Source organism: Anomalospiza imberbis, chromosome 4 (assembly GCF_031753505.1).
Source record: "Anomalospiza imberbis isolate Cuckoo-Finch-1a 21T00152 chromosome 4, ASM3175350v1, whole genome shotgun sequence".
Classification (NCBI taxonomy): domain Eukaryota; kingdom Metazoa; phylum Chordata; class Aves; order Passeriformes; family Viduidae; genus Anomalospiza; species Anomalospiza imberbis.
This window is the reverse complement of record NC_089684.1, coordinates 5358234-5382388: the sequence shown is the minus strand read 5'-3', so window position 1 is coordinate 5382388 and position 24155 is coordinate 5358234. Positions and strand designations below refer to the sequence as shown.

Below are 24155 nucleotides of genomic sequence, written 5' to 3'. Positions count from 1 at the left end.
AAATAAGAAAGTTGGTTTTTTTTTTCAATGTATTTGACACCCCTTTTGGGACGTGAACAAAGACACACTGTGAAAAGCAGAAACTTGCACAAAATGTTACCATTTCTTCCCCCTGAATGCTGAGGTATACTTATTCAAGGAAAGGAATTCCACTGCTCTCCTGAGATTTTCTCTCTTATGCTGAATTTTGTGCCAAGTTCACTCAGCTAAAGTTTGGGTTGTGTTAGCGTGCCAGACACAAGTTCCTCTAAGTCAGCCCTGGTATTCACTCAAAAATTACATGCAAAATTTATAGCAAATTCAAAGTTACATGAATTAAGAAATGATCATTAATAGACGATCACTGGCCCTTACCTTGAAGGGTTCAAGCACTGTTTTTAATTGAAAATAATTGGTACATATTTTTGTCTACTGTACAGCCTATTTATGTATAATTTCTCCTCCAGCTGTATTTTTGGACATGTTAAGGGATCACATATTTCTAAATTGCTTAAAGAGTTATTGCAGCATGGCCTCTGAGGTGTCTTAAGTTCCTTCAGAAGCTTCAGCTTTTTTAGAAGTAATTCTCAGGTGACAAACTCTTTTTATATCAAAACCATCAATGTAAGACAAGTAAGATTTTTTTTTATGAAATCTAGACATCCATTTCAACTTTTCTCTTTTAACCCAAAAATAAGATGGAAAGCTTCTTACTGAAACTTAAATTAATTGGAAAGTAATTGGAAAGCCTCCAAACTGTTCTATGTAAGAGTGTTGATCTGCTTTCTTTGGGTTTTTTTTTCCTATGCAAAGACAACTATTGCTTTACATTAAATATAACACTTATTTTAAATAGGAAATTGAGTTTTCAACATATTTTTTGAAATAAACTGATGTCAGGGCTATAGCAAAGGCTGCAAATGAGCTGTGCAGAACTAGGGCATGCAGTATGTAAGTACACAGTAATTGTGGTAAGCCAAAGCATTGCAGCATAAGTGATCAGATGGACTGGGTATATATAGGGTGCCATCTAATGCCAGCCAACTGCTTAGAAAAACCTCAGCACAGAGCAAAACATTTTCTGCTCTTCCAAGACTTTCTTCATTTTATTGCAATAAAGAAGAAAAACAGAAGGTAGAGGACAAACTTGCTTTTGTTTGGGTCAAACTCAGTTAATACTTCATAATCAAAGGAAAAAAAAATGTTTCAAGCTGTACAGTCAAAACCCAAAGACACTATAAGACATAAATACCTTTAAAAGAACTTTTACAGAATTATATGATCAATTAAAGACTAGTGATAAGTATGCTTACTGTCCCATGAATAGGCACACCACCAAGAAAAAAATAAAGCATTGTATTTAATAACATCAACCTATTTTATCTAGAATAGGTGTAACCAAAAATCAGTGAGATATGAATAAATGTTGGGAAAGTTTATTTTTAAACTCTGTCTTGACACTGAATATACTTTGCAATACACATTCTTAAGTCAATTTATTAAATACAGAACATTCAAACAGGTAAATCCAAGACAGAACAATCACCACTTTTGCTTTAAAACATTTAATGCCTTCATAATGGCAAAATTAGAACAAAGTATTAGAAAAATTACTAAACCCCATGTATACCAAAGTGGCATACAGAATCATAGATACTATTCTGAAGTTTGTAAAAGCAGCACTGTAATGCCTTGCAGATTGATCTCTGTACTTCATATACAGAATGCACCAGTACTACCAGCAAGCCGAAGCTGTTTCTTCCTGAACACTAGTTAGAAACTCAGAAATGCAAGTCACAAGGGCAGGAAGAAAGACAAATCCTTAAGAAAAGTATGACTTACCAAACAGACGAGTTTAGCTGTGTCTCAAATGCAGCAGAAGTAAGAAATTTCTGTATATGTAGACCTTGTTTATATAGCCCTTAATGAAGGTTTCTCTCAAGAAATTAATTTAACTCACATGCAAGAGTCTGCAAAAGAAAAAGAGAAAGAGTCTAAGCTGCTGGCTTTTTTTTTCCCTAAGAACATTTGAGCTATTTTCAGCAGTAGTGAGCTTGCCTACTATCAAAATGAAAATGTAATACAGAACAAGCAGCCTCCCAACCCAAGCTAAAAAAAAAATCAGGAAATCCATAGCAAAAATCTTTGTTCATTGTCCAATTTTTTATTTAAAGAAACGGAGCAGAGAACAACCACTGTTGATGAAAAAAACCAAACCAAACTACTGTTAAAATGAAATCAGGGAGCTTGAAGATTATAACTTTTAGCTCAGACAATGAACTACCATGGGTTTTTTTTTAATGTGAAGAACACCTTTTGAGTTTGGTTGTCTCTGAAAATGTTTTGCCTTCTCTATACAAGGTTTCATCTGAGATGGAAGCAATCCTATTTGCATTAAAGTCCAGCATATCTGACTGGTATACACATCCAAGGACAGGACAAACAGTATACCAAGACTGAAGCCCGTAGTTTGTTTCTAGTCTACATCTCAAGTTTACAGTTTTAGCAACAGTACTATTCTGGAAGTCTAGTGACCTGAAGCTGCTGGAATTCCATTTTTTTTTGATCAGGGCCATTCCGTGACATGATATTCTCCTGTCCTCCTCTGTCACGTTGCCAACCAACCAACCAACTTACCCTCCCATACTGGGAAACAGAAAGTATAAATACAAATTAATGACTCTAAGAAAAGACCCTGAACATCTTCACGGGTACATAAAAACTTTGAAGTTTAAGAAAACACAGATAAACTGAGTCAGTGAAAAATTTTATAATTTTAATTTTTTGCAGCCTCTTCTGGTAGAGGAGAAAACTTCCATCATATCCTTCTCTATAACTTCCCTCTATATATGTCAGCAATTCTTGGTTTTGCTTCCTCAGAAAAAGTTCTCAAACATCATCACACTGTTAGGTACTGCCACGGAAAAATTTTGTTACTTTTGTTCAAGGAAAAGTTATGAAACTTACAGTTACTCTCACAGCTCAACATCTAAAACAGGCAGGTGTGGTAAGATAGCAATATGTTTCAATATCTGCTAAATTTCCAGTCATGTCTACTTCAGCACATTCATTTGATAACACTTTAGAACACCATGGGACACCTTAATTTCTGATTTATTAATGAACAGTAGCTGTTTGGAAGTTATACGGACACATGAAACAGGATGCCAGACACAAGCTATTTAGTACACTGTTAAACAAGTAAAGCAATACTTATTGTTATATATAAACATGAAAAGCACATATTCTCCTGAAGACTTGCATAAAAATCATTAGCTATAGAACACTTTGAACAATAATGAAAAAGCTGCTAATAGTAAAAATATAGCACAAATTCTGTCTGTGTTAGCTCAAAAGCATCCTTTCCATTTGATCTCAGCTATTTTTAGTGTTACAGCAGTTAAAAGAAGCTACAAGAAAACCCACAAACTCTAAATACCAACCTGTTAAATTAATCATTATTGCTACTTCATTCCTGATGTCTAGAGTTTAAGACCCTAATTTTACCACAAAACTAGTCCAGTAAAGATAAAAAGCTCAGTTTATATTTGAGATTCATGAACAAAGATATTAAAGGACTCCAACAGCTTAAATTTCAGATAATGTGTGAGTTATAGCCAGCTTGACACCTGTAATGGTCAAGTGGAACATGAAGTATAGTTTGTAAATAAATACAAGACTTGCATCTACCAGACCACTAGTGTCAGATTCTACATTACCTTTCCATCCATAATGCTGTCATCTGGTGGTTACAAGCTAAATCAATAAATATCCACATGCTGAATACTAATACTACACAAGCACAAAACTAGAAATATGTGTTAAAGTCATTATTAGCAGTACCAATTAACTACTGACACAATTTAATACACAAGACTTTGCAGCTCAGCATTTCTTTTCAGAGGCATTTTCTCAGAAGACAGATTTGCCCCTAGCTGAGTCACCATCAGCACTTAACCTATCTTGGCACCTTGTTTCTTCACACACTCTCTGCAAATGTATTTGTGTAAATAAATGACAGTTTACCTATTAGTATTTGTAGGATTTACTAAACATGACATAAGCACTGCTTTGATATATACTAAAGTGCTTTAGCTACTGCATACAAATCAGATCATCTTTATCCACAGGAAACATGAGATGTCAGAAATATCACATATATCACCTAGGTCTCAAAGATAACTGTATATGTATATATAATACTAAAATTAAGAATTTAATTTCTTTACTGACCCACTCCAGTGTGATTTAATCAATTTTTAGTACTAAAGAACTCAAACATGACTAAGAAGTATATAGTTCACACTGCTGATGTAGGTACTTGGTGCAAGTCTCCAGGAGCTCTGTGGCCAGACACAACAGGACAGACACTAAAGAGATTTTCATAAACCAGAGGAAAGAATCTTGATAAGTAACAGATCCAGAAGATGATTTAAAATACTGAGAGACAAAATTTGCATACACACTTCACTGCACAGATTCACATACAGGAAATCTTAATTTTTCTAAGCCTAGTCTTTCCAACACAACTGAGTCACTGAAGCTTCATATGGAATAGCTGAATGAGAATAATCCTTTTGAGAAGTGTCCCTGTACATTTCAAGATATGCAGGTGAACACTGCAGAGCCAGGTGTAATGACTCCTTCTCCTTGTATTATTCTACACATGATTCTATTAATATACTTTAAGATTACTGGCATACCTTTGAGTAGTATGATAGTGTGTCTAAATGAATTGCACGTTACCTGCCTCAGGAAGAAATCAGAAGTATGGATATGATTTATTTCATTTGTTCATTTTTTTTTCCAAATAAAATTTTAATTTCATCTGAACTATGACAAATGAATTTAATGTTCGAGAATGGAAGCAAAATGGATGTACTCTGTTTTCAGAAGTCTCCCTTAAGAGTGTTCATTCATAGAATTGATTACCTCAATCTCTGAAATGAGTATTTTTTAGAGTGCAGGAAAAAAAAAGAAATCTACAGAAGGAAAGCTATGGATCACATACTTTGTCCTGGACTTCACCTAGCCTGAAAAGTGTTTTAGACATATAGGAACTTGAAGGATCTCACAAATAAGACTTTTTTTCCAATGTAGTGTGTGTTTTCAGTAGCCTCCACTGCTGAAAAGCAATGGAGCTATGAAGAATGGTGGCCATGCTCCTGGACAAGATGGAATATTTTGCTACACATAGGTCACATACAATATTATTTGTGGTTAATCCTGTATAACATGATGTAAGTAAAAATGCATGAACATATGTTGACTGAACTTAGTGCCAGGGATGCCTATACTCAAACAAAGTATCAAAGCAGTCTTCTGAATTTGTCACAGAAGTGTTCTACAGATAACTCATGCATTTGAAAGACAGACCAAGACAGCAAGTACAAAGAATCACACTCTCACTCAATTAACATGAACTGGTCTGCAAAATGGCGTACGTTTGATCAAGAGTTGACTCTGCTGTTGTTCTGCAGAACAGCAGACCTGCGTTCTCTTTAAGACACCAAATGTCTTTAGCTATATTGAGTTCTCATTTTTGACTTTAAGTTTATGTTAGACTGAAACCCCTAGCCATTTTTTGTAAGACATTTTACAGTTACAATAAGCAAATATGTTATAATTTTTAATATGTTTAATAACACCATTATATCACAGAATCCACTAAAAAATATTATTATTATACCTTTAAATCAGCACCAAATAACTACATTAAAACGTAAAGATACTCTCAACTTTGAAGTGAAATCACAGGCATTTAAACTCCTCTTACTATTGAAAGCATATTATCTAAATATTTAAAGGGTCTTAGTCACCTGTTAGAACCAATTCCAATACTTTAACCAATTCCAATCCTTAGCCAATTCCATGTAACTGGGGCAAACCATGTAATTGCCCCCCATGTAATTGCTCTCATAACTATGTGAAAAATGACTACAGCCACTGCAGCTATCATTCTGAAACTGGACCAACAGGATAATATGCCTGCCTATTTTTCTAGTAAAACCAACTTCCTCTGTTCCAAGAGCAAACAGTTAAAAATGAACAGGAAAATAAATATGAGAAGGCCTTTTCAGGAAATGGGGAACAGAAGCTTATTGTTAATCTCACTCTTAATATACATTGCTAGGCCATTGTTTCAAGAACTTGGTACAAAGTTATTTGTCCTTCAGGTCTGTTTTCTGCTAGACTCTGCTTAACTCTTGTGTAAGACTGTGGTGGTTTTTTGGGAGGGTGCTGGGGGCATTACAGACGTGGGTTTTCCTAAAGGTTTAAACCTCAGAAATGTAGACAAGCTAGGACTCTCAATCTGTGATTTACCAATTCAAGTAAGAGGGTCTTTTGAGCCCAAATGAAAAGGGGTAATTTTAAAAATACCCATTTTATATATATACTCAAATTTCTAAGTATCTGTATGTCTTTTAACAGTTTAATAACACCAGCTAAAATTTTAGCTAATTTTAACAGCTAAAATTCTCCTCCTGAACCAAGCAAGCAATGCCTTGTCTTAATGAAATTACTTTGGTGACAGCTGTCCTGTACATCCTTGTGTTTTAGCAATTCTAAATCTGAGGCACAAGTATCCAAAAGATGTTCTCAGGTTTTGTCCACTCTTTATCAAAACCACGGAAGATGATGTTACACCACCATGTTATTTTTAAAAACACTTCACTGATGGACATTAAAACATCTGCCACAGCTATGGAAAACCTGGATTAAACTTTCAGAAGGATTTATAGTCACATCTCCCACTTCCGTGACAAAATACCAAGCGTCATGCTATTGTCTGGTCTTTTGAGGACACTGGCCCTCTTTCATAGAGTAATCACACACTTCATGTGGCTCACAGAGCAAGAAGTGGACTCTCATAAGCTTAAGAAAGAAAAAGCTTACCTTGGAGAAAGGAAAGTTTGAGCAACTGCCTTCAGTTACTCTGAAATATTTACATCCGAGCAATATACTCTGAAACATTAACACCTTCCCAGAGTTATCTATGGATAAAACTGCTCACTTCTCAAGGGAGAACTGCCATCACCAGGCTCTGGGGCCATGATCCTGTGTGCAGCTGCCACTCTCAAGCTGCTGGTCCATGTAAGGAAAAAAAAAAATCCACAGAAGTAATACAAGTCCCAAATCCTTCCTTCCGCTTCACAAAGACTTATGTTACAGAGCACACAAGGCCTAACACCATTCTGCTTTTTCTTAAACCACCAGATTATGGCCAGGCCAGCTTTACACCTCCGTACTCTGTATTGAGCTTCTATTCCAATTACCACGACTAAATCCACAAAGGAATTTAGGCTTCTCAATAATTAACACAATGGTTTTCTGCCAGTTTGCTAAGCTGCCAGGCTAGTAATGAAAAAACAAGGGACCTATATGAAAAACAGTCCTTAGCTTTACAGATTAAGTAATTTTAATGCTTTCTGCTACTCATAGAATGGAAGGTAGGAAAGAGCCAAGCTACTGCAACAGAAGCTTTCAGGCACTGAACCCTAGGGTGAGCACTTGTTGCCTCAAATGAGTACAAAACCTCTCGCTAAAGTCAAAGCACAGTGTAGAGAACCATCTTTCCATCAGTGTTCCTTTAGTCAGCTTATTCATTTTACTATTATGATCCACTAACTCAAAACACAATCTAAAGAGATAACTCTCCAGCATTTTATAATACAAAGTAATATTACCAGAATCTAATATTTTTTCTGTTAACTCTTTGTTTTTTTCCCCCATTAGTCTGATTTCAAAGGCAATATCTGGTTTTCAGCAGCCCAACATTTCTATTTGTTTCCTACCTCTAATGGCAACATACAATATTGACATAATAGAAACAGCTGAAGTCAGACAAAGCTCACCAAGACACAATTGCTTTGGCAAACTCTTTCTTTGCTGCTCACGGTTTCACATAATCATGACAATTATCAGTCCTTCAGGCTGCAAAGAAGGTAGTTACTTCAAGAGCTCAGGTACACGACACCAGCAGACTGAACGTCCTTGCAGCTACACTGCCTCCACCTTTGTCCATCTTCATGCTGCTTATCAGCAAGAAAGGGTGCTGCCAAAACGCCTGAGCCTACCAAGCCTACTCTTGCTCCCTACAAAAATCTCCTTTCTGCAGTACGATGTAGCACACTCAACAGGAAGCTCCTAAAACAGAAAACTGACCCTTTCCTGTTCAAATTTCTTTATTCCTGAAGATCATCATTTCCCCAAAGATTTGACAAGTCCCCATACTTGTAGCTTGGAGTGAAAGAAACACCAGGAAAGGTTTCCAGGAAGTTTTACAACTCCCAAAGGCGAAGTTAAAGTACGATACCAAGACCCACCAGTGGATACTCCATAACCCACTTAGTCCTAGCCCACGAGAAGAATGGCTCAGGAAATCAGTGCTGAGCTTGCGCTTGTTTTGTCTTCTTGTTAATAGAGGCATACTATAATGTAGCCATCTATCATGTATTGCTTCAGCTAAGTGAAAATGAGAGCTCCTTCACAGTTTTTGTTTGCTGTTTGTGTTCTTTACAGGACTGTTAATTGCAGAACAGGCTATTAGTTTGAAACGTTTGTTTGAACTATATTCATGCTTTTCCTGAGGAAAAGCAATTTGATATTTGCTATACTCAAGACAGAATGTTACAGTTGTGCTGCCAGTTAATTGCTCTGTGTTGAATTATCCGTAGGTCAGAACTAATTTTTCAGCTAACAGAATCTGATCCTCATTTAAGTGGCAAATAACAGAGACAAGAAAAGCACCGTCACCATGGGTGACATTACTTTAAGGATTTTTAGAAATTTCCTAATTCTTTTCCATCAGTAAGCTTCCAGTGCTGATCACTCAACAGCAGTAATAAAGAATTCAAAACTGCTGCCATATTTTCCACTGCAAACTTTCTTGTGAATGGAAAAATTCTTCCAAAAGGAAGGGTGCCTACAGAGACAGCTCTAAAACAAGACTTCTTTGCTATCTCTGTTTTTAGTAGCCAGCATAACTACACATTTTATGAGGTGCAGTGAATATTCCTTAGGAAAATGAGGCCATTAAGGAGGCCCCAATTCATATGACAAAGGCCAGAGCCACCCCGAAAGGTGGAAAGAAAAGATCCTTAAAAATATTCTTAAGCAGCAACAAACTGAAAGCTGGACCAGTATGACTACAGATATTTTGCACATTGGGTAGAGGAAGAAGAACCTGTGTCATATCGTGAATCTAAGGTGGCTGAAGTTGCACAGAAGAAGGTTGGGAGAGGTGTTCTGAAGATACATGAGAACTGGAAGTCAAATGTAACATAATCTGAAGTAGATATCCTATTTTATATCCATTAAGTTTTCCACCTATTAGGTAGTTTCCTCTCTGAAAAATAAACACATGGAAAGGTGGATTTCCCTTCCTAGAAATTGTTTACTTCCTCAGAACTTTAACATCCTCTGTTTATCAAATTCCTCTGTCTATTAGTAATAACACCTCAGTAGACCCTTCTTTCCCCTTAAAGACTGTTCATCAGCTTAATTAAATGACTGTTCAAAACAGAAAATTTCAATTTTAACCCTTAGACAACAGTCACTACAAGCAACAAAGTTGTGCACATTTGCACTTAAAAAACTTGAAGGTTGAAGTCAGTGACTTGTGGTATCCTCTGCTTCTAAAATGGCTTGAAAACTTAACCTAAATGAAAAAAAAAAAAATTGAGAAGTTGAAAGGTAAATTTTCTCTACAAAATTTTCTACAGAATAGCTAACCACACAATTTTCTATCTTACTTCCCAAAAGAGATGGTAGAGATAAAAAAGTTGTCAAATTACAGCCTTGTATATAAAGACATCAAAAGTAGACAGCAGACATATCTTAGCAGAAGCTTAATTATTACAAATTTAGTGTCCAAAAACACATTAAGCTGCTTGTGTTCTGTTTGCCTTGACTTCTGCTTTGAACCCATTGACTTAAAATTTAAGCTCAGGCCTAAACTTGATTCCTACAGCAATTAAACAAATTGCTCATAATGAGAACATTGGAAAAGCATTTGATGCTATTTTTTTCAGTCTTTACATTCTGATCATCAGGGTGAAAAAAAAATTACATGCAAGTGACAGTTCATCTTCAGATGAAGACCAGAGTTTGAAACCAGAGGGCAACAACAGAGGGGGAAATCACTAATAGTTTTACATAGTGTCTGTACAGCTTTTGGTTATTTATAACAAAATCAGCTTATGATAGATGGGTAGCATGAACTAGAAACACGCGAGTTAAGATCAAAGGCTAAACTGTTCATGAGTTGAATAGTTCAAATCATTTTAATAGCACTTTTTAAAAGAGAAAGAGCATTGAAATACAAAAAAATTAAACCTCTATGCTAACTTTTATGTGATCCACACCTAAAGAAGTCAACACAGAATCTTTTTATGATGCAGCATTGAAACATTGCTGCCTTTGAAATGACAACACAAAGACATCTCTATTTCCTGATTCCTCCTCCTCATGAAGCTAGTGACCGCATAGCCTGATTATGATGGTGACATTTCAAACTCACAGGTGTGTCTGATACAGACAGCACAAAAAGTTTAAGATGAAAAAACAACACAATTGCACTGACCTCCGTTTGAAAATCTGGTTAGCATTTGCAGGATTCCAAGTTGAAATGCACAGCACATTTTGAACATAACTTCTGATTCTCATCAAGTTTTAAGAGGTAGGACTATTTATCTAACAGAACATCCCCAAAATATGATAAAAATTGTGTATATAAACATGTGAAGCTATTTCCAGTAATAAATACACTTAAAGAAGGTTAGCAGATTCATTCAAGATGGTGCCAACCCTTTCAGCCCAGATAGTAAGACTTAAATGCTGATGTAAGTAATGACAATAAGAAAATCATTTTATCAAGGGACACAAATAAACACAAGTGCAAAACTTTTTTTCATGTTTTTAGATAAATCTTTCCAGTATTCTTCAAAATAAATTTACAGGCACTTTGGGCTGAACCTAAAGCTAGAACAGCAAAAAGTTGGATGCTAAGGCCTTTTCAATGGTATTTTAAAAGCACACATTTACTGCAACGACTTTAATTAACACAGGGAAGATTCCTACCATTGCATTCAAAGAGAGAAAACATCAATAAAAGCTTTCAAAAATACTAATAATATCATTTGTGTAATTTTGCTAAATTCCTCTCTGCCCTCTTCCAACAAACCTTTAAATGCTCCTTGTTTAGAATATGTCTTGGTAAAGAAAACACCCAGGTTTGAGGCAAGTCACAGATGAACAACTGCGTTTAAGTCATGCCCTTGCTTTTAAAAATATTATTCAGACTGGATTCTTACAAGGCCAAACTTGAATCATCATTTCAGCACTTAACAGCTTAAGATACAATTTAGGATTATGAGAAACAAGAAGTTAGATTTCACATTTTTGCAAGCGTAAGGGTAAAAAATTTACAGTTCTTTATTGTACCCACCAAAAAGGGTAGAGACCTCAGAATATAGCTCCAAACCTATCCCTAAAATAGTTCATTTAAAAAATTATCTGCTTCTGGGCAAAGCAAAGTTAAAATCCTTTTAGCTCTTTAAGAAATTACTTAGTAAAAACTATCCACATCATCACCAGAGAAAACAAGTCCAGAATTCAAAAGAAGTTGTTGCTTTTATGAAGATTTAAATAACATATATTATTAGCTTGTTTTAACAATTTTATGTATTGAATGTGAAATTTTCACAGTATTATCTGCAATTAGTTCAGAAAAAACCCCACAGTTTTAATGACTATAAAGAGAAGCTGTTCCTAAACACACTGGAAGATAAAGTCCATAGAATTCTAACTACATCATATAAAATACTGAAGATGACAGTAGAATTACATAGATTTGAGAGGACTATACACAAGAAAGCTTGCTATATAATTATTCTTTCTCAAGCAACCTCCAAGCTCCAGCTCAGCTCATAATTTTAAAACCACTGAGAAATGGACATTTTCCATAAAGACATTTGCAGCCTTAATACACTTGTCTATAAAGCAAAACACACAAATTATCCCACCAACATTCTAACAGACTTTGTCCCAGTTAAAACTATTTGGTGCAAAACCAAGGGACAGAAATTAAAGATCCTTACCACCTGATCTCACCCTCAAAACTGCAAAATTCTATTGCTGGTGCAGGACAGCTAGAGAGAATTCCATTTCCATAATGGGTAATCACATTATAAATGTAGACTTCTAATGCTTCACCTGAAGTGTCTGTGAAGGGACAGGACTCATCCACTTGGGTCTCCCAAGAATAAAATACAACATAAAGAATGAAACCACAGAAAGAGATAAATTTGTATTCAAATCTGAAAATTTCAGATATGTGCATATGAAGACAAAAAAATCAATTAAAAAAATTAAATCTGCACCTTGCCCTGGTACACTGCGTATAGGTTGTAGATTTGACTAGAATGCAAACATGACTTTTTGGGGTTTTTTAAAAATAAAAACCCCCCAAAAACCCCTGAATGCTCAAGTATGTGAACGCCTCAAGGAACTGACTCATGTTTCTTTACACCTGTTTCCCCTTCACTCTGAGCATGTATTGTAGCTTTTCCTGGGAGGACTGATTTCTCCACAGCACTTTTGAAATCTGATTCCTAATTTTGTTTTGGTCCCCCATGAGGAATGCTATTGTTTAGGCCTCTTGTCAACACACAATTTAACTACAGTATCTGAACCCACGGTTTTAAGTAACATGTTCTGATCTATGCAAGATGCACCCCATGAGACCAGTCTAATTTTTTTTTTATTTGAAGCCACTGTAGCTGTCCCTGCCCCAGAATAGAGGACATATATAGATAGCTCATTGTGTTGTCACTGCAGAAATTATATTTATCTTTTCCCTTTCAAGCACTTTTGTAATTCTCTTCCTGTCTCCTCTTGCAACTCCCAAAAGTCTCTTCACAGTATCTGCTCAAATTCTCCCACACACATTTCATCCACTCATAAGTAGAAGTAATCTTTTATCTTAAGAACACTTCCCAAGTTCATCTACAAAGCTACTATTTGCTTCTTCCTCAGACACCCTTTATATTTTCATTTCTGCTACAGGAAATCAAGAAACCACTGGTGTTGTAGTCAAGCAGAGGCCAAAGCCACCTGTTAATAAACCCGCATCAAGCCTGTTCCATCTTTCATGTTCAGCACCTACTGCAAAGAGAACTTGACCCTGCTGTACTTTCTGTAGCTATTACCGACATGTTTATTTTCATTTGTGTTGTTTATCTAAGCAGTGACTGATTTTAGAGAATTATGTTTAAGATAATTTCACAACTAAATATAACAAAAAACAAATTCACACCTGAATTAATTTAGCATACCATCCCTGCAATAATTATTGCCTTGCTCATAAGAGAAGTATTTCCTCAAGCTGGAAGGGATCCTCCTACTGCTTTGTATGTATTAATTAAAACAGGTGCTGGCTTTCAAACAATTTTTGTAGAGTTTGCAGTCCTGACAGTTAAAAGTGTGTCCTGAATTTGGCCTTTGCTCAAGACCATAAATCAGTCATTTGTGACTCAAATGCCAATGGCAAAAACATGTGAATGTGTAAATCTACAGCTATGCAAATAAGGAATTAAAAACCTCTCTCTTGTACTTGTTTAAAAGTAGAATGATAATCTGCAAGGCTCAGATTACATGATCTGTATCTGTAAAGTGACCCTTATAGAAGAGGTCTCTTAAAAGACTTGAATTTGCCTGATTATCTGCATGTATGTCAAAACAAAGCCTTTGGTTTGGTCTTTATTCTACTGTCAAACCTGTCACGCTTTCATTTTGCTCTCGTACAGTAGCACTTCATTTGATTAGCCTCTTTTATATTTTACTTATTCAAAGTAAACCATTTCATTGCATCAGTCACACTGAAATAATTATTTCCTTCAGGTACCTAACAAATACAGATTTCTCCAAAAGAAAAACTGCAATTACCATGAATTTGATTATCTGGAGAATGTCACTGCTTAGAGTTCCCTGTTCATTAGAAATTCACCACAACCTAAATTAAATTAAATTTGTGCTGGAAACTGCTGTCTTGTGTCAGAATTTGCTTATTAAAATGTGTAACAGTGTAACAGGGTAGAAGGAGCAGTGTGACCTACCTGTTCAATATACAAATCAAATGAAACATACCCAGTGTTTTGCACTGGCACCCCTTTGGGTTCCTACTGCTTGCTTTTCTTTAGTATCTTTACTATTAGTGGGAAGAAAGAAAATACAAGGTTGATACCCAGATCAGACAATAACTGTGTAAGATTTTAACAAGCACAAAGTACAAAATACATAGAAGTCAGTAGTGTGACCTGTATGTTCAAAAGGGAATTATTTCTTGTATACTTCACCTAGGCTAATCCCTAAAATTTAGGATTGTCTCAAAGGCTGAAACACTCTGAAACTGAAAACTCACATGATGTTTGCAAACAACAAAGCAGTTGAAATATCAACAAACTTGGGCCATCTAATCCCTTAACCCAATCCTTACGAAGGCCCATGATGGTTGTTTTATTGGAGAGAGAAAAACATCCTGTGCTGGAGACTTACTAAATAACCTTCATGAAATACAATTATTTGTAATTTTCACCAACCAATAATTGCCTCATACCAATTATTTACTCTTCCTTATTTATCATAGTCCAATGTACTAGAAAAGCTCTCATGTTGACAGATAAGAGAATCTGAAGTTCTCAAATGAACACAAAATTCTGTGAGAAACAGGCATTTAGTACCTTACAAATGTCAATTTGCACCTGCTTGATGACAACATGTCAGATTACATTTATGTTTTTATAAATGTTTATACCTATTTATTTATTTTTAAAAAGGTATGATAATTTTATAGTCATGTCTAATATTTCATTATTAAGAAAAAATGAACATTAAAAGAATAACAACAGTCAAAGCATCCATTTTACCTAACCCATGCTTTTTTCTATTGCCTTTGTTCTGCTTTTCACTTGTAGTCACTTCAAGTAGTGAAAATACTGTTGATATGCACAGAGACCCTCTGTAGTAACATGTAATTTCTAGTTCATGCATTTTTCAGACATCAGAATTGATCCAGATAACTGAATCTTGGATAGCCTCCTCCACCCCACCATTTGCTAAACTAAACTTTGACAAAGTATTAGTTTTCAGCAAGTTAATCCCAGTGAGAGATACGTGGCTTTATTAAACACTATAGCACTCAAGGCACACTGTGGTGGTGAAGTTTTATGTTCCGTTTTATGTTAGTTAGGAGTCCTCAGACAACATGGCATCATTCTGACAAGAACTCTCTGTGGCTGTCCTGCTCTTGACATGGTCCCTACCCCTTCTAATCACAGGCTACACCATCCAACCTAAGCCTCTTAGGAAGGGTTACAGTCACTTTTCAGCCTTGCTGCCTTCTTGAACTGGGATTTCACCTACTGGTGCTGTTCAGAAAAGAAAAAAAAAACCACCAAAAAACCAACTAAATAAAAACCCAAACCAAAAAAAAAAAAAAAATCCACAAAAACAACAATATATTAAGAAACCAGGCATGTTGCTCTTAAACTGTTTGAAAAAACACAAAGACCTTTCCACCTATCTTGACCTTCAGTCACAACTACTGATTTCTGATTAGCATAACTCGTGATCCCACAACCAAACGCAACCCATAGAAATCAAGGCATTTTACTGTTTTCATAAACTTCAATAAATCTGATTTTCAGCTGTGAGAACTGCAGTTACTGATTCCATTTCCATTTGGTTTCATCATGCATTCCTGCATATTCTTTTGGGTCCTGAAGAAGCAAAAAATAAAGCTGCTATGCTTGTGGACAAATTTAAGCCACTGCTGATAAACTAAGGATAGCTTTAGTATTCATCAAACAGTTCAGTTGTACACTGCTTTAATACTTGTACATAAAATGCTAGACAAGTACCCTTAAAAGAAATAAAGTTTTCATTACTCTATCTCAGCATTATTTAACAGCTGTTTTATGAAAAGGCTAATGAAAAAGTTTGGTGTATAGTTTGATCACAGTAATGATTGAGAGGAAGAATGTTTGCTTTTCCTTTTAGGGTGTTTTTCCCAACTATTCTCTGAGACCCAGGACCTTCAGCACCACCTCTTCAAAAGTGCACTATGTTACTCAGGTTACTTAAGAACACAGAACCACATCTGTGATATTCAACCCCCTGATGGTGGTTGGTGAGGTTTTTAAGGGTGGATGAGTCAGAACACTATCTGTATTCAGTACAGAAAGACCAAAAAAATCAATCTATTTAGGGAAAGAAGTTAGAAATAACAGAAGAAAAGGGTCGGCCTTTGGAATTTCCTACCTCACAGCAGCATTAGCTATGATGTATCACTGTTATGGAACAATACATCTGAACAGAAAAATACATTACATGCTTCAAAAACACTGAAAGCAGGAGTAAATCTCAAATGTCGTCATCTAGCATGCCTTTACTCAAAGATACATGCTGCCCATTTAAGTACTTCTCTCCCTTTTCCCTCCCATACATGAACTTTTCCATTACATCAGTGCCTTTGAAAGTCGTTCTAGTTTTTGTTTTAGCTTTTAAATGTTAAGAAGCTTCATAATTTCAGAATGGTCAGCTTTTGTCAAAACACTTTCATGAAAAGACTCAAGACTATTTGAATAAAAATGAACACAAAGCATCTATGGCACAGTCTTCTCTCATACAGGAAACTGCATGCTACACACAACAGTAAAGAAAGGAAATTCAGACTGGCAACAGTAACATGCTTAATCCAATAGGAAATAATGACATGAGAAAGGACTGGTATCAGAGCAGTAGGACACAACAACAAAGTACACATTTGTACAATTCCAGTTTACAAACAGCGAGAAATTGACAATTTTTATTTCTATTTTTGTGCAAACAGCCTCACCGGAGCAGAAGTACAGTTCCAAGGTCACATCTGATGGAGGCTGTGCACTCCGGACACAACCACGTAATTGATGTATTACATTCAATACCTGATCCTTCTGGTGCAGAAGTGACATCCAGCCATTTCATAGTGTAACATCATACAGCATACCCTAACTCGATACCTGAGCATCTTCCCATGGCACATGCCATCTGTATTGCTGCTCACAGCTTGGTCATGCATGTAAGTACACTGAGAAGAGTCCACAGGCTGAGGACAGACAACACATTTCCACACTAGCTCTTATAAGGTTACTGTGCTCTACACACCCATGATTGGTTGATGCTTATCACTGTTTGCTCAAACCTGATTATTTTAAACAAACAGCATACCAAATAAGCCGCTACACCACTTCATTTTACCTCCTTCGGTCATCCTGGTCTCTTATTTCTATTACTATTTGCACCCGCTACTATGACACTGCATTTTAGGATTAATCTGCTTGTTTTTGCTTTGTTGGTATCCTGTTTAAGAGCTACACATGGACCTTCTAAGGTCATCTGTCTAAAAAAATGTTTGAAGTGACTCTAATGTTAAAGAATGACAGCTGATGTTATTTACATCTCTGCTGACCAAGAGAGAGCCTGACTTTGGATAACCTAGAAGCTTTCCAAAAATGCATAATCACCTCTTGATAAAGACCATGGCTCCACTGAAACCTGAAAACCTTCTAGACTTCAACTAGAACTCTATGCTGCCATTTCTAATACCAAGCTTTCCAATTTGTCCTATGCCATATTATTGTCAAGGTCTTCTTGTAAACATTCTGTTTATTAGTACACTTCAAATCATCATGAGAGGAAAAATGTCCCTCTCCATGCATGCCCATTTGATTTTTACATCAGTGACCCAATTCTAGGCCTTTAAAACTTACATGATGTGGAATTTGTTTGCACTGGATACACTCATTACTTAGTTGCTGTTTCTTATCCCTAACTCATTTAAATTCTTCCTCCACATCAGATTCTATTGCAGTACCTCCATGACCACTACTGACAGTCACCGATTTGATTTACAAATAGCTCTGATGGGATCAGATGTTGCCAAAGAGACAGTAAGGAAGCAGAGGGAAGCTGGGAATCAATATGAGAAAAATAACAAAAGGAGAAAAGCAGAATGGAGAGCACAGAATATTGGTTTAAATAATACTGACTAATGAGATGCATCTTTTAGCACCTAATGGGTGCACACTGTTTAGTGATTAGTCATTGCTAGTCTTCATTTGTTGTCCTCAAACCATAAATTCTTCACAGTGAGAAGAATCCACAGGGAGAATCAATTCACCTTGAAGTGCAAGACCCTTTACTTTGTATACTGCTATATCCATGTCTCTTACTGTTGTAACAAAATCTCCCTCTTTGTTAAAGACTTACCAACATCTTAAATACTAGCTCTGCTTGTTTATAATTTTCCTCATAATTACAGACTCAATCATAAATATTCATGCAGTACCACACTGTAAAGGCACATTCCACTTTCTAGATCACAGATGAAGGCAGTTCTCTAAACCACTTACTGTGTGACCCCTACACAGAGGCATAAAGAAGTTGGTGTGTGCATTCACCAAAAAACAGAATCCTGAAATGGTTCAATAAGCTTTTCTAATGGGGAGAACACATAGTAGCAATTCAATTATATACTGCTGTTTCCAAATGCAATGTCTCACTTGGGGGATAGTTGCTGATCATGCTTGTTCAAATGCCTTTGCAGGATATATACAGAAACAACACTGGAATTTGGCTCCTAGTTACAGAGTGCTGGTTACTAATTTAACTATAAAGATACCAGACCTCGAATTCTTGACTTCATGCCCGCTCAACTGTCCAAACAAATGGCTCATCTCAGTGGGATTTCAATCCACATAATTATTAAAGAAGGCTTAAAACCAAAATATCATTTTATTTCCTGTAGATGCAAAGTGAATCGGAATATTTGGATAAGTTTTCAGAATAATTTAATGCATTTCATTATAAGAGAATTCAGAATTTGTATTAATGCATAAGAATACAGTCAGTAGCTTGGAAAATGCTACTTTAAATAGAAACGTTATCTGTCCTGAGGGATTGAGGTTTTATTGACCTAGGTTTAACTACAGCAAATGTGTTGTGATTAATAACTATTCGGAACAATTCATTTTGCACTGAAAATCTACACTATTAACACATAGTCCCTATCAGAAGACCTCTCCCATTCCTACTAGTCCCTATATACATCTAAGTGTTTTTATTGTCTCTACCTTCAGTAGATTATCTCAGAATCCCTGGGATTGTTCAATAAAAGTTTAACCGTCTTGCGCTATTAATGTGCTGGTGCTCCATGTGGAGTGCTCGTTTCCTTCCTTTTATTGAACGCCAAACGGAGGGACACAATGGGTGTGTTGTGCTCTGTCTAGCACGGAACGTGCGATATCTTTAAAAAGGAGGTGTGAGCTGGCTTTAATACCACTACTCTTAACAGCACAAGTACCACAAACTAATCAACCGCAGCACCGAGGCACTGAAAGCTGGTGAAAAAGCTGCTTTTTATTATGACCTACATACTGCACAGCAGCAGTTGGACAATTTAAATCTAACACTGAGGCTGAACACAATGCATGGAATCCACTAGTGATGAACTCCGTGATCTAAGGCAAACATGCTCACGAGGTCTATCATATTTTATTTCACCCACGCTATCCTGATAATAAAAAACACAATGACCACCCAAACAAACAGAAAAAAAAAAAATCCTTGCCTTTTAGTAGAATTATCTACTAAAACATTAGAAGCATCCTTCTGAATCAGCAACCATATGGAACGCCACTCACATCGAAACGTTTAAGGACAACGCAGTCAGATCAATGAATTCAGCAACCACTCTAAACCAGCCACCGACCAAAGCCAACCTTCCACGGCACAGATACCGAGAGAAGCTTGCTTCCTGCACGAAGTTGTGCCCAGCTGTGCCACAGACCCGCACCAGCCCGTGCCCAGGTACCTCTCCCGCAGCAGCCGAGGCGCACAGCGGCTCCCTTTTGTGGCCGAGTCCGGCGGCAGCAGCTCGCCCGGCGGGAGCAGCCCGGGAGCCGCAGCGGCGCCGGGCGAGCCGGGCCGGGCCGGGCCGGGCCGGGCCGGGCCGAGCCGCACACCTGCTCCTGGCAGCGCCGCGCCCGGCGCCAGCCGCGCTCCGAGCGCCAGCGGCGACTCCCTTGTCCTGGAGCCCGGCTCCGCTCCGAGCGGCGGCCAGCGAGCTGCCGAGACAGCACTGCGGAGGAGCCCTGCCTTCACAGGACAAACCCCCGCTCCGCTGCCTGACAGCAGATACGCAGCATTATCGCCCCGCATTCCACCTCCCCCGACCAGCGGCGGGAGCGGCAGCCGCCTGCCTGTCAAAATGGCAGCTCGGGAGCCCGCTCTGCCGCCGGGATTACTCACTCATATGCCCGTTTCTTCTGCGTCCCCCGACGGGATTTTTGTTTATTCCCCGGTATAGCACAGCATAATATGTCACATTGTTTTCCATAAGCAAAATGGCTGGTCCCCCTCGGCACCGCCGCAGAGCGCTCATTGGGCTCCCCCGGCTTGCCGGAGCCATGGCAACAGCCAACAGCGGCCCGGCCCGCCCCGGCCGCTCCGGCCCCGCGCCCGCGGAGCGCCCGCGGAGCGCCCGCCGCATCCCCCGCATCCCCCGCATCCCCCGCATCCCCCGCATCCCCCGCATCCCCCGCATCCCCCGCATCCCCCGCATCCCCCGCGCCGAGCGGGGACGCGGCGGCGCCGAGGGCGACCCGCGCCCGGGGGCCGCAAAGCACCGGGTGAACGCGGCCAGGGAAGCGCCTCTGATGCGCCAAACTGAAGCCCCAAAATTGACAAGGCACCGTGTAAGCACTCAGGGTGCTTACTTAGGAAATAGACATTAGGGATGAGCATTGTACAACAGTCAGGTGGTTTTTCAACAATAAAGCCTAAGTCCTCACTCATTCACAGTAACCTAACCCCTGACATCACAATTCCTAGTGTTCATAAACACATTGGTCGATCTTAAAGGCTTAAGGGTGGACGCTTGTTTAGATGCCTAAGATTGTGCATTGCAATCACCATGTAAACCAATTTTATTTATTTAGAATACCACTTTTTTTTTTTTTTTTTCATTTCAGTTAGAAGTAGGAAGAAAAGGAGACATTTGTGAAGAATTTAAAACTGCTTATAAAAATTTCCGCACTTCAAGACCTGTCATGAACTCGTATCTCAGCTGCCTAAGGAGTCAGAAATATAAGACAGAGAGCACATGCAACACCCATCAACCTAAAGTTCTCAAAAAGTCATTTAGAAGCATCACATGTATCTAAGCAAGCATACTGCATATTTCATACCCAAAAGTTCTGAGTATTGGTCAGAACTTCCCAGCCGTTAGCAGGGATTGACTTAATACCTATATGAAAAATTTGCATCTCCCTGTTCAGTTATACTTTTCGAGGGCTACAGCATATTTTTCACCTCTGAGTACAACTTGTAGACAAAGCTCTGCTGCTCCACCCCTCCAAGCGAATTTGCTTCTCTCAGGATCCAAGGGCAGTGGTGTCACTGTGGAGTCCTGGGCAATGAACTAAGGTCCACTTGAGTGGATTTTACACATTTCTTCCCTCAGCACCTTCATCCTCTTTTCCTGGTCTAAGTTTCTCTGAAAGTGAGTACTGAGCTCTGTGAAAGTGACCTGGGAGGGGCTCACAAGGAAACAAGTAAGTAAATAAGGTTTAGAATTCTGAGGTGTTGGAGCTGAAACATTCCAGTATATTTAAATAGGTGTTTCAACACAAATGCTAGTTTAGTCTTGTTTCATTGTCTCTTAGCCTTCTTAAAAAAGATGGGTGGATGTCCACATCCCTCAAACTGCAGCTGGGGCTAAGAGTCTGTTCTAGCAGCTGGTGAAAGGACTCCCTGCTCCCGTGACTCAGGCACATACTTTTGGTGCCGCGACTACTGTTCAACAGTACTTTTTGATCAAAAAGGGATGTCTGCTGATTTGGCAACCCAATTCTGAAGCTCTTGCCTGCAAAACATTAAACTACTGAAGTAATTATTTACATACTAAGTATTAAAACAAAACCAGCGTGCATTACAAGAACACCATTTCACCATGATTGGTTCCCTAACTTTTTTTGTTAATAAGCAACATAAGACAGGCTGTGCATCCAGTCTCTTTCTTTTTAATGCATTGATACAGTCACTGACTTAAAAAAAAAATATTAAAAATGCTCTTCAATAAGGGAAGACACAAACAGGTTTTCTATTACTTTATTGCACTAAGTGCAGTTACTATCACAATACTCCCCAAAGACAGGCTAAAATAGATTTTGGAAACATAGAGGTCATGAGTTATTAAAGAATATGTTACAGCTTGGAAAGGTTTCAGGATGTTTGTCCATATCTCTGTATCTAAACGTACCTGAAAGTACAGTGGAAGTATATTCATTAATTTTTTTTTTTTTAATTTTTTAAAATAAAAACCCATTTCAAGATTTCAAGTTCATAATTCAATATTTAGGGATCTAGAACTCTGTCTGTAATGCAGGCACACTTCTACCCAGAAAAGGCTGATGGAGCTTTTTCCTGCAGTATCTCGTACATGCAACCTTTCCTTCTCTGCAGTTTCATAAGTGATTAGGCAGAAATTAGAAGAGCCTTAGCCCAAGTGCAGATTATGGCTCCAATTCAGCAATTAAAGCACAAATTTTGAGAAGCTAACCTGAGTTTACCTAAAAGTTCCACAGGAGTCCTAGAAAGAGTTTCTGATGCATGCTCTGCACAGCCATAAAATTTCTTCTGGCAAAAACCACAAAAAACATTAATGTCAAAGGATGTGATCTGGACCCACAGTGAAGCTGTGAGACTGAATAACCTCTGGTAGTCCCCCAAGGCTCAGTTGCACTGGTATGTCTGTGCTTCCAGGAAAGCTCCAGAACCAGGCAGCTGAAATTGTGGCTGCTAGCATGCTCTCCTTACATAAAAATGTAAGTGCAAGGCGTAGAGTCATACTGACCCTAGAATAAGTATTAAAAGTGCTTAAAGATAACCACTTGCCTGCTGTATTAGAACAGAGCTGAAAATAGAACACATCATTTGGTATCTTTGCTCAAATCCTACTCCCACGTTAATTCAAATGAGCTTTCTGATCTCACTTGTAGTACCTGGAGAACAGTTGCTCATATCAGAGCAATCAGAGCTGAAAGAAAACTAGTATTCACTAATTCTTCACCAGAACATTGTTAACAGTCTTCAGTTTTGGGACAGAAATAACATTATTCTCAGCCTTATCTATAGATACTTGTATCAGCATATCATTCATCACTGTAGTTTAGCCTGTCCTGCTATTTTCCTTTACAAACTGGTTTCCAGCTGTCTCAAACCAGCTCCATACAATATAAAATATATACCTCCATTAAGGCAATGTTTAATTCTTAAACCAACTCAAGAACTGTGATTTGCATACAATTCATTAAAATTCATTGGTACATGAATAATTAAATTGCATTCTAACACAGTTTTAAAAGCATGAACAATAACAAATATTAAAAGACATTGTCACTCTTGGACAGGAAATGTCAAAATAGCAGATCCTAAGTTAAGAAGCAATTACTATATTAAAATCAGCATTTCATTTATTGCATGGCATTAAAATTATTCCTATGTATATTAACTATCCAAATAGGAAAACACCTAGTGCTCAACCATCCTGAATATCATTAACAATTACTGATCTTTCTGACCCTCATTCATTTTGTGTAATCACTTGATCATATATTGAAATGAAAAAGACTTGTGAGGGCAAATTGGACTGTTATAATCATAGAGAAATAATCATCTATCAAAGGTCTCAATTTTTAAAAAAACTGATTTTTTTTTTTTTTTATATATTGTTTGGTCAACTTGCTTGAATGCAAAGCAGTAGATAAACACAATGAATACCTGCAGCTGGGTATGCTGAAGTACAGTGTAGTTAACATTGTTTTTCCAAGGTTCCAGGTGATGACAAGCCTATGAAAAAAATCCACTGATATCCAATTCCCAAGACATTACTATAATTAACTGCCTGAGACACAACCTGTAGACGAGTAAACTGGAATTCAGATATAGAGTTAATTTTGACCACGGTCAAACTTGTTTGTAGCTCCTCCAGCTACTGAACACTGAGTGCAGCTCCAGGTATTGGATTTGTATTTTCAGGTTCTCACCAATAACAACTCTGATGAATTTTTCTGTAC

The 24155-nt window shown here is 37.7% G+C and overlaps 1 protein-coding gene and 1 long non-coding RNA gene across 41 annotated transcripts in view; one reads left to right on the top strand and one right to left on the bottom strand.

Moving 5' to 3' along the window:
* The window catches only part of SORBS2 (sorbin and SH3 domain containing 2), a 142919-nt gene extending 122036 nt beyond the window's left edge, over window positions 1-20883 (bottom strand). For 13 of the 40 annotated variants that reach the window (XR_010998032.1, XM_068186878.1, XM_068186882.1 and 10 more), the window contains exons 1-2: window positions 20329-20484; window positions 1822-1949 (exon numbers count right to left, since the gene is read on the bottom strand). The gene's annotated coding sequence lies outside the window, so the exon portion shown is untranslated. Of the gene's footprint in view, window positions 1-1821; window positions 1950-9578; window positions 9641-19867; window positions 20012-20328; window positions 20485-20795 lie in introns of those variants that run through there. The other 27 variants (XM_068186892.1, XM_068186894.1, XM_068186895.1 and 24 more) reach the window with 8 other exon arrangements.
* On the top strand, window positions 20681-22018 carry LOC137472139 (uncharacterized). Its single transcript, XR_010998033.1, has 3 exons — window positions 20681-20787; window positions 21051-21632; window positions 21744-22018. It is a non-coding gene; the product is annotated as an uncharacterized lncRNA (long non-coding RNA).
* Window positions 22019-24155: the final 2137 nt, after the last annotated feature.